Source organism: Pteropus medius, unplaced genomic scaffold (genome assembly GCF_902729225.1).
Source record: "Pteropus medius unplaced genomic scaffold, Ma_sr-lr_union100, whole genome shotgun sequence".
NCBI classification, from domain to species: domain Eukaryota; kingdom Metazoa; phylum Chordata; class Mammalia; order Chiroptera; family Pteropodidae; genus Pteropus; species Pteropus medius.
Genome location: NW_024344253.1, coordinates 11,100,050 through 11,111,389, shown reverse-complemented (window position 1 = coordinate 11,111,389; position 11,340 = coordinate 11,100,050). Strand labels below are relative to the sequence as shown.

The following is an 11,340-nucleotide window of genomic DNA, read 5'->3' as shown; positions in this document are numbered from 1 at the left end:
TTTCCTCTTCCTCTTCCTTCCCTAACACTAACACTAACATGATGCCCAAAGTGAAGCTATCTTTCAACCACAAAAATGAGAGCCCCATGAAGATGTTGCCAAGCCATCATCCCAGCTTTGGAAGCTTGTCTCCGGATAGCTTATTGTTCAAAGCAAGTAAATCCCTTACTGGTTTAAGCCTCTCCTCCTTGGGCTTTCAGTTGCTTGTAGGCAAACACATTTATGACTTACAAAAGTAATATGCTGAGGAGAACAGGTTGACCTCCGACATTAGTAATATATTTTCCTAGAGACTGTAAAGCACCTAATTGCATTAGGAATACCTGAGAAATTGATTTACATGATGTGCAATGTGAATTTCACTTCCCTGTGATTATTACTGGGATCAATTTAATGAAAAAGAAAAAGTAAACATTTTTAAAGTTTTATTTTCATAGAGAATAAATATATAATTTAAAGAATACCAATGACATTCTAACTTGTGGATATAGAGTCGTCTTTTCAGTTCTCTTTTCCTGAAAATGTTTAAAAACATTTTTCATTACGAAGTTGAGATCACAACAAAACAATTACATAATGTTTTTCATTTTGGGAGTGGGGTGGGGTAGATGAAGTAAATATGCGCAACTCTCAAAAACAAATATATTATCCAAGCTCAACCACTCCCTTCCCCAATCCCCTACCCATGAGATGATATAATATAAATATATGTTTATATTTATTCATGTGAATATTAGAGATATGTCTTAGTTATTTCTAATTTTTATAATCAAAATGACATAATTAGATTTTAAACTGAAGGAAAATTCCTGCTATCTAGATTAGGTCAATCTCTTCAAAAGGAAGGAAACTTCTGAGGTATAGGCAAGGGTTAGCTGCCATGAAAGGGTTTGGTGTCTACCTGTGGGTGCTACTTGAAGATCTCTTTAGATCTTCCAGTTCAGATTTCTCATTCCCCTGGGATTAAGTTAATTGTCAGTCATCACATGTATAATTTAGAACACAGAGTTTTATTGGGGTTGCTCTGGGTCTACCTTGGGGGAAAAAGTGGAGGAAGAAAAGACCTTATAAGTCTACCACCTCCCCCACCCCATCACATTTGAGCCAGAGCATCTATGCTTTAGGAATTTCTATTAAAGAAGCTGTGGTCTACAGCCATGCCACCCTGAACAAGCCCGATCCCATCTGATCTCGGAAGCTAAGCCTGGTTAGTACGTGGATGGGAAACTACCTAGGAAGACCAGGTGCTGTAGGTGTAAAAAATTTTAAAAAATAAATAAGTAAGGGATCATAAGCTGACAAGGTCCTCGCAATCTGTGAGGTCAACCAAGGGTTGCCTCGCCTTAAAAAAAAAAGAAGCTTTGGAGTAAGTTTTCAATTGTGGCTTTAAATGAAAGTTTATGTTGTTTTTTAAATTGGATTGAGACATATCCTAATGCCAATTATAAATGCAAATATGTTACTAGAGAGGTAACATTAATTCATCCGCATCCCCGTACACATTCAAATTTAGCTAAGTTAGTAAACTGGAGCATTGGAGCTGTCTGGAACTATTCATTTGACTCTCAGGTTGTTATTCTTCAATTGCATTAAAAAATGTTAGTGCAATCCATGAACATATGTTCACATCCTGACAAGTGTTTAATAGTGTCATAAATGTGGGCAAATTAACTTCTCTAGCCTGTTATAATAGAGCTACCACATCACCAGGTGTTCATTACCACGAACATGTGTGAAGCACCTAGAAGCACAGAAACCTCTGATCCCAGGTATCCTGAGCACCGAATGCCGTCAACTTAATCCTGGAGCAACCTGGTATTTTTCCAAATTGTGCGTTTAGCTCTGTTGAAGTCTTCTGAACCTCTCCCAACTCTTACTGCTATACTTGGAACAGTTATTATAGAGACAACATTTTTTTATCCCCAAATGTCAGCCCTTAGCTATCTTTTTTTATTGCTATACATATTGCCTCAGCATAGCGTAAGGATCTCTAGGGATATGACACAGCACATTTGTTATTCCTATGACCAGCGTTTCTACCTGACATTTATTCCTACTCTGTGAGTTGGGCTAAAGAAGACAGAAAGCACAAGCATGTCTCCTCCTTAGGCGCAGAGCACAGCCAACCCCTCTTTTCTCGTAAGCTCAGGGCTCTCAGAGTGAAGTCATGGGCCAAGAAGAAAATTTTTCAGGGGAGAGAGAAGACGACTCAGCACCAGAGAAAGAGGATATTGATGATCTTGTTCCTCCAGAATGGCGGTCCCACTGTGCTCCTCACATCTTTGGTGTGTCCTTTCATGCTCGCCAGAGCAGAATGTTAGATTGGGTGGTGGCGGACCTGTGGTCAACATTGGTTTCCAAGGCCTACACAGGTCTCAACTTCCTCAGAACCCCAGAGTCCATGGTCATCCTTCCTGTCTATAAAGTCTTGCAATGCTTACTCTTCTTATCTATAGCTCTCATTTGGCAGCTTTTATTTTTATGGGAATTGCTTTTCTCCTTAGGTAGATTATAAATTCTTTGAGACAAGCGGCGGATTGTAAAGACAACAAACACTTATTAAATGTTTATAATTGATACTCGGAAAAAGGATCCTCTTATTTGGGATAAGTATTTGGTGAAAGAGATAACTCCTGCCTAATTTAGAAGGAATTTGGATGCCTTCTTATAAATCAAGAAATGTACTAAATGTGTATATCAGAATCACCTTTCATCCAGAAAGATGGTGTCCTTGAACCTAACCAGGAGATAATAAGGTTTCTTTTTCTCACATTTGTAATCCCTCACCCAAAGCATCATTAGAATACAAACATCCCATGACACAGGTATAGTCATTTATTTCGATATTTATGCATGTTTTTATTTCCCTCTGTGGCTATGAAAACAATTACAGAAACTTGTAAAATTTGTAATCTGTTTCTATCAAAAAAACAAATTATGATCATCTAAAATAGAGTAACAGCTAAAGGGCTTTACTTGGAAAAGATAGGATTTTTCTGTGTAACTGATATGTCAGAACCATGTCCAGTAAGCAAATGACCAGAATTTTTATCCATCGTTCATTAAATTGACACTGTGTGACTTTATAAGCCCTGACTGATACAGCATCCTTACTAAAAGGATTACTAACAAATGATTGGAAATATGGGTATTCCATTTGTACTTTATACAATCTTGTATTATTTGGATGTCTTTTAATAACAAGAATATCTTTATTGGATTTCCTTTACCTTTTAGTTACATGACACGGTCAAGTGTTCTTCATGCCTAAGCACTGTTAATTGTTGAAGCTGAGGGATAAGTACATGTGGGTTTGTCACTTTATTCTTTCTGACCTTATGGATTATGGATTATTTGACAACATCCATTATAAAAAGTTTTTTAAACAATGTATCATTCTGAAATTTTAAAATATGAAGTTCTAGGGAAATAAACTTCCTGCAATCTGTACAATTTATAATTTGATAGTATATAAGTTGTTTATCATAATTCCTTACATTATTTTAGAACTTGAAATCTGTATGAAATGCTTCCTTTCACATGCTCCTATGAAAGGAAAAATAAAAAATGCAACAATGAAAAATAAATTCCAAATAAAGTTGTTTATTAAAAAAAAAGAATAGAAGAAAAAATGTCAAAGAATAACGTCTGGAGGTGTCACCAGACTAGAAAAGTGGGTTTAGAAGCATGAGAAAAACAGGATATCACCAGAAGAGGAAGTGGATTTAGAGGCTAGGGATAGGTCAGTGCTGCAGATACTGCAGGAATGGCCACAAAGAGAAATTCCAGCCAGGAGGAGTCAACGTGTCAACGCAAGCCTGAGACTGGGGAGCATCTAGTGGGTAGAGTATATTTGAACCATTCCTGAGGGCCTCTTATGTGGCATTGGGGAATACCCACTGTAGGACTTTGGACCACTGTGATTTGCCTATTGCAAAACACATGTACATATTTGTTGTTTATTTCTCTCTAAATAAAACTTGGTTTTACTACACTGTAATTATTGAACTTGCAAGTGGAGTTCATGCCAGTTTACTACACTATCAAATGAACAGGTTTTTTTGGGGAGCGGGGAGGGGTTGGCTCATGCCAAAGAACATGATTTTCGAGCCAAAAAACTGTCACTTAAACTCTCTAAGCCTAGTTCCTGAAATGAGAATATTTCTCCTCTCAACAAGTCTTTGCTTCTAGCACCTTACCAGGCATAGAGTAGAGACTTCATGAATATTAGTTTCCTTCTTTTCTTAAGTATCTCTGGCAAGATGATTATAACTTAAGACATTCGTACATGTTTAAGCTATAATAAATGTTTCCCATAAGAAAGCAAAGGAAATAGCCTGAACTCTAGTTTTCATAAAATCAACTCTAGGAATTAACTTACTTCCTTCTAAGAAGGAAATAATCTTTCAAATAGCACTTACTCTTTTTTACTACCTTTCTCATGCTTTATAATCCTTTTATATCTATATCATACATAATTTTAATTTTAAATGCTTTTAAAAGTAACTTTAAATGGCATTTTCACTGACTGATATTTATAAACTTGAAAATTAGATTTTGCCTATGTTGATACACATTTCTAACTAGATGTTCTTCTAAGGACCCTTAGCATATTAAAAGCATATGTAAAGCAATAATTTTAAAAACAAATCTGAAAAAAACAGCAACCAACAATCTGTATTTTTCCTGAAAAGAGCAAACACCTACTTAACTTATCACTTGTTTATGCATCAAATTATATAAAAAAACTTTTAGGTGTGGGTAACAGACACTAATAAAGTTGGAGAATATTGATTTTATATATATATATATATATATATACATATACATATACATATATATATACACATCATTATATTTAAAAAGAAAATGTCTATTCAGGCACAAGTTACTATCTGTGGATCAGTAATAATCATTAGTTTAGTGAATAAGAAAATGATGCACTTCAATCAACAGATATTTATTAAGCATATGCTATATGTCCAGTACTATGTTAGTGAATGAGACCCTTTAACTCTTACTAGTTACTTTATATAAAGTATACATCATATGATAGAATTATGTACATTTTTAAAATTACATTAAAACACAAAATTGAAGCTTACTATATTTAAAATATTTTATCATAAAAATAAATCAACGAAGAAGTCAGAAGGTTGAGCCAAAAAGGTAACTCAGCTGCAACAGCTACTGGATTTATGGCCAATAAGCTATCTGGAAACCATTCTTTCTTTCAAATGCAAACTAGCTATAGAAAGCCCTCTCACTCCCACGGGGCATATTAGCAATAGAAATTGAGATCAGAGGTTTGGAGGAGCAGAGACAGAGTTCATACAAAGTGAAGCCATATGTACTAGATTGGATTGCTCACAATTCTTCCCTCCGTCCCTCAGCCATGTAAACCTACGGCATGCTAGAGTGGGTGGGTGTATTCCCCCATTCTCTTGATGTTGCACCATGGGACTTATTCTGGTCAATGGGATGTCAGTGAACATGACATGCACAAAAGATTTAAATGTTCTTACATCCCTTGGCTCAGTCTTCAGCACTCCTGCGACTGCCATTAAGAGAGCATACGCCAGCTACTTCCTTTCCCTTCAGTCCGGGCCATGGGCCGTCCTACAAGAACCAAGCCAAGCTGACCTGTAGTCTGCTAACCCTCAGACCTGTGAACAAGAATATAAATGCTTCATATTATAAGCCACAGTTTTTGAGATCTTACCAGATTTTTGAACCAATAGGTGACTAATTCACCATTCCTACTTAAAATAAGCAGTACACGTACAGATTATAGTATTCAAACTAAAAAACAGTATGGAGACTTTCTGCACAATTGTAAACAAGACTCTAAAAAATTATTCAATTAATTAAATATCCCTAACAGAATTAACAGACCACACCAGTAAGAGGAATTATGAGACACAGGTGGGAGTCAGTGAAAGGTGTAGAGTCAGGGCCAAAAATGAATAATGTAGGTATAGACATCACAGGCTTGCCTAATTACTGAGAGTTGTTATGTCTCAATGGCAAATTGACACAATCACCACAGCTGAATTCATGTCCTATTAAAAACATAAAGCTTCTCTTTTCAATTAATAATTGAAACATATTTTCATAGATCAAAGTCTTTGGCTTAAGTAATTTAATAAAATGAGATTTAAATTTGGCATCAATATAATTTGAAAGGCAAGCACAATGATGATCTTTGTTTTAGCGACTAAGGAAAGTATAGAGGTAGACTTATGTAAATTAAATATTTATGCCAAGAGAAGGATGAAAGTTCTCACAGCAAGCTCTGTGAATGAAGATTTTGCAATAGTTCAAATAGAGAAAAGCAATGAAGACATAATTCAATGCACAGCACACACCATATGTGTAGGGCACGCAGGTATGCAAAACTCAGAACAACTCACATGTTAGCCAACGCCATATTCACATTAGGAAAAGGAATTTAGTTTCAGTAAAACAAAAAATAACATTGTTGATTTGAACTTTTCTGGTTTAGTAGTTACATTGGCATCTAATTTTAAATTTTTTGTTTTATAGTTATAATAAACTTTAGAGGTAAGAGTTTCACCTCAGTATCCTGTTATGACAGAGAACCCAAACTCAAACTCACTAACAAGGAAATTTATTTATTTATGTAGTGGAAAAGCTTGGGGTTGTTTAGTGTCATGAGTGGCTTGATCCAGAAGATCCAAAAATGTAATCAAAATTCAGTTTCTCTTTGCTTCTTGGCTCGGCCTCCTGCTGTGTCAGCTTCATTCTTAAGATTCATGTGGTAGCCTCTGGCGTCTCCAGGCTCACATCTTCCTCATTGCTATAAGGTCCTATGGAAAGAGGAAAGAATGGAGACCGCCATACAACTGTAGTATTCAGTCTGACTGAACCAGTCACTGTAACCAAGGCCACATGTTCCTACAGTACAACTTGAAGCATACACTGACAGTTTCCAATGAGAGGTGGGGGTAGAGAAAAGGTTCCCAAAATAAAATTAGGGTCCAATTACCAAAATAAGGGGTGACTGAGTGAACGAGGAACATCAAGCATTTTCTATGACAGGGATCTGCAAACTATGGCCCATGAGCCAAATATGTTCCACTGCCTATTTTTATATAGCCCATTAGCAAAGAATATTTTTTTATATTTTTAAATAGTTAGGGGGGAAATTAAAAGAAGGAGAATGTTTCATCATGTCAAAGTTATAGAGATTCAAATTTCAGCATCCCCAATAAATAAATTTGAGGAGCAGCCACATGCATTCATTTATATACTGCCTATAGCTGCTTTTATACTATAATAGTTATAACAGAAAATATGGCCCACAAAGCCTAAAATATTTGCTATCTGATCCTTTGAGAAAAACTTTGCCAACTCTGCTTTATTGGTTTATACCTACAGTTTTATTTTTATATTTAAAGTAGCATTGTTGAAATGATTTAAGTCAAGACTTAGGGTCTCCAGCAGTGTTTGTCCTTTTAAAGCAGATCACACTCAAATTTGAAAACTTCCATTTCATCTATAGGATACCAAATAGCAAAGATGTAACACCAAGCTGGATTTCAATTAAAGAAAGAAGAAATGGACATTGCCCAGAAAAATGTGGGTTCTGATGACAAATAAATTTTGAAATGCCTGTGTGGCATCTCCAGATATTCATCCCATTGGACATAGGCAGTTCTATGTAGAAGCGCTGAATGACATCAGGTGAGACATTTTGATCCATAAAGGAAGAATTATGGATGCCTGGCAGCCAAGCATTAAATTGTTTTTGACATGTCAAGTTACATGTCTCTCATGTTCACTGTCTTTTCAAAAGAAATCGCCCTGTCCACAGCCCTGCTGATGATCCAGCTCTAAGCACATCACCAAAGGGTGGGCAATCTATAGCCTAACAAATGGCCTATGAACATTAAACGCCATCAGAGATGAGTTGGAAGTATTAGTTTCCTATACAGTAGTGCCCCCTTATGTGCAGGGTCCCTAAGATTCCCAGAGGATGCTTGAAACTGAGAATAGTACCAAACTCCATAAATACTATGTTTTTCTTACACATACCTTTTTATTTAAAGGAAGCCCTGTATGGCTTCTCTTTAGCGTATCTGAATTGCCAGCATCACTACTCTTGTGTTTTGGGGTCATTCTTAAGTAAAATAAGGGTTACTTAAACACAAGCACTGCTATATGGTGGTGTTTGATCTGATAACCAAGGTGGCTATTAAGTGACTAATGGGTGGGGAGCATGTATAGCATTGGAGATTGCTGGACAAAGGGGTGATTCACTTCCCAGGCGGGATGGAGAAGGACAGCGTGAGATTTCATCACACTTCTCAGAACAGTGCCCAATTTGAAACTTATGAATTGTTTATTTCTGGAATTTTCCACTTAATATTTTCAGACCGCGGTTGCCTGCAGGTAACTGAAGCCACAGAAAGTGAAATTACAGATGAGGAGGGGAACTACTATAGCTGCCATAACAAATTTCTACAAACTAAATGACTTAAAACAACAGAAATTTATTTTCTCACAGTTCTGGAAACCAGAAGTCTGAAACCAAGGTGCTGGCAGGGTTGGTTCCTTCTGGAGGCTCCGAAGGGGGAGTCTATTCCACGCCTCTCTCCTGGCTTCTGGTGGCTGACAATCCTTGGCATTCCTTGGCTTATAGCTGTCCTCTAATTTCTATGCCCATCTTCACATGACCTTTACGTCTCTGTGTCTCTATGTCTTCTCCTTTTTTTGTCTCTTGTAAGGACAGTCATCATTGAATTTAGGGCTCACCTTACTCTGGGATGATCTCATCTCTCTATCTGTACCTTAATTACATCTGCAAAAACATTTATCCCAAACAAGGTCACATTCTGAGGTACTGAGTGGACATGAATTTGGGGGGACACTATTTTAATTACTAAGCTGGGTCAAACAAAATCATCCTCTCAGGAATTTTAAATGGGACAGTATAGATGAGGCAACTAATATTGGGAGCTGAGATTTAAAAGGTATCCCAGAAGGAGCCAGGAACAAACCAAACTTGTGAGCAAAATGAAGGCATGAAAAACAGAGATCATAGATGCAGAAGAAAATGAAGAAGAGAAAAGTACAGAACAGACTTTAGGGAAGCCAGATGGTGACAGAAAGAGCAGTGGAAAGACATTAAAAGAAACAGGGCGAGAGTATCACAGTCCTGTTAATATCAGAGCACGCATAACTGTCCCTGTATTGCCTCAGATGTGTGTCAGATCTTAAGATATCTGTTGGTCTTGAGTCTGTATCTCTCTTTTTGCCAAAGATATCTTTATAATTATCATCATTATTAGACCTTCCTGAAAGATGTCTTAAGAGCTTTATATTATCTTGACTGTATTTAAGATAACAGCTGAGTAAAATTGATGTGCACATCCATAGTGAGGTCTCAGTTATTCTAATTAACCTTTCTGCTCTATTTATAAAGACTCCTGAGTTAAAGAACTATTTGGGTTATTATAAAAAGATATCTATCTGAACTAGATCTACCCAACTGAGAACTGCAGTCAAAACGGGATTACCAACAGTCAGCACAATAGGTATATTAGTCAGCTTTTATTAGTAAGGCTTCCAGTAACAACCCCCAAATCACAATGGCTTAAAACAAAATTTCTCGCTCACGTTGCTCATCAGCCATGGGTTGATGGCAGCTCCTCTCCTGCTACATGTGCCTTTGATATCTGAGACATGCTATTCTCACAGCAAAGGGAACAGAAAGAGACGGTGGCAAAAACAATAATGATAATCAACACTCCTATTTAGACATACTGTAAGTCATATCTGCTTACATGCCACTAACCAAAGCAAGCCGTACAGTTAAGATCAACATCAAAGGAGCAAGGATGTGTACTCCCACCACAGGAGGCACCGCAAATTGTAATGGGCAGGGATACATAATCCTTTTGTGAGAAGGGAAACTATTTAGAACGATAATAAAATCTATGAGTTTATCATATAAACTGTATCAAACAGAGAAATGTATCAATATATCAATATGCTCTTTTCCGGATGATGTACAGTACTTTATGAAAGCACATCGAAAACTATAAAATAATATGTATTTTTATATTTAATCATGCATATGTATTCTTACATATAAACTAAAATTATCATCATTATCCAGCATGCATAAGAAACTGCACTAGATAATATGAAGATACGCATGCACGTGCACATGCACACACACAGACATTCAGTTGTTCCTCTAAATGAACTTAAAACCAACAGGAGTACTTGCTTTCACAGCATACATTCGTTTTGAAGCATTAAATATATCATTAAAAGAACAATAGATGAACTAACCAATGGAAAACTCTAGAAACAGTACTATGTCTACACACACACACACACACACACACACACACACACACACGTGTGTATGTATAAGAATTTGATATATGAAAAAAATTGGTATTGTAAATTAGTGGGAAGAGGATGAATTACTAAATAACTGGTGATAAGGCAACTGACTAACCATTTTTTTAAAAGTCGGGTCCTTATTGCATGACTTATACCTAGATAGATTCCAGGTGGATTAAGTATTTGAATTAAAAAATCATAAAAATATTGGAAGAAAATGTAAAACGTGTGTTTATATAATTGTGAGGCTGGCGAAAGACTTTCTCAGCATTACACCAAAGATAAAAATAAGGTTTTGATAGATTTGATTGATGTAGTGGATACCTTAAAGTGTGTTCCCTCCAAAGGGGGCGTCTATTGAACTTATAAGCCAACGACCCTGCCCCATACTAAACCCACAGGGCTTCATTCTCAGCACCTATGTTGGAACCACAGGATCCTGATCCACTTGCTCAAATTCAACAGATTAGCACCAGATACCTGACCCAAGCTGAACCAGTCACATTTCCTTTTCAGGGAATTTGGACTTGGAACCATCAGCTTCTGATTCAGTCTGGCTGCTGCAGTGAACAGGAAACATGTGAAAACAAAAAAAATAGATGGTCATTTCCCACCCCGTATTTGTAAAGCAAAGAAAATTGGACTGCCCAGAGCTGGAAATAAAGCAGATGTAGAGCAACAAGCAGATCCAGAGAGAGTACCTAATGGGATTTTGAGTACTTGATTTCAGAACCTGCTGGTACCAACACGATGCTCCCAGAAGTGCACACCAGCAGGGAGGGGAAAGGCTTCTCATTTTGTCCCTTTGACAGAAGTCTGCAGATGGTCACAGCGGGAACAAGCACCAGCCTAATAACACAGTCTAGTGTTGCCTTTCTCTTCCTCCCTTGTTCACTTTCCTTGGCTCCTCGTTTCTGCTTCCTGAAATAACATTCCAAATAAACTGCCTGCCTGCAACCC

General features: G+C 36.9%; 1 long non-coding RNA gene across 1 annotated transcript; it reads right to left on the bottom strand.

Annotated features, from left to right (window-relative positions):
• Positions 1-4,944: 4,944 nt before the first annotated feature.
• Positions 4,945-10,942, bottom strand: LOC120607928 (uncharacterized). Its single transcript, XR_005654272.1, has 3 exons — positions 10,861-10,942; positions 9,643-9,711; positions 4,945-6,830 (listed from the first exon to the last, which is right to left on the bottom strand). It is a non-coding gene; the product is annotated as an uncharacterized LOC120607928 (long non-coding RNA).
• Between the last annotated feature and the right edge of the window lie 398 nt (positions 10,943-11,340).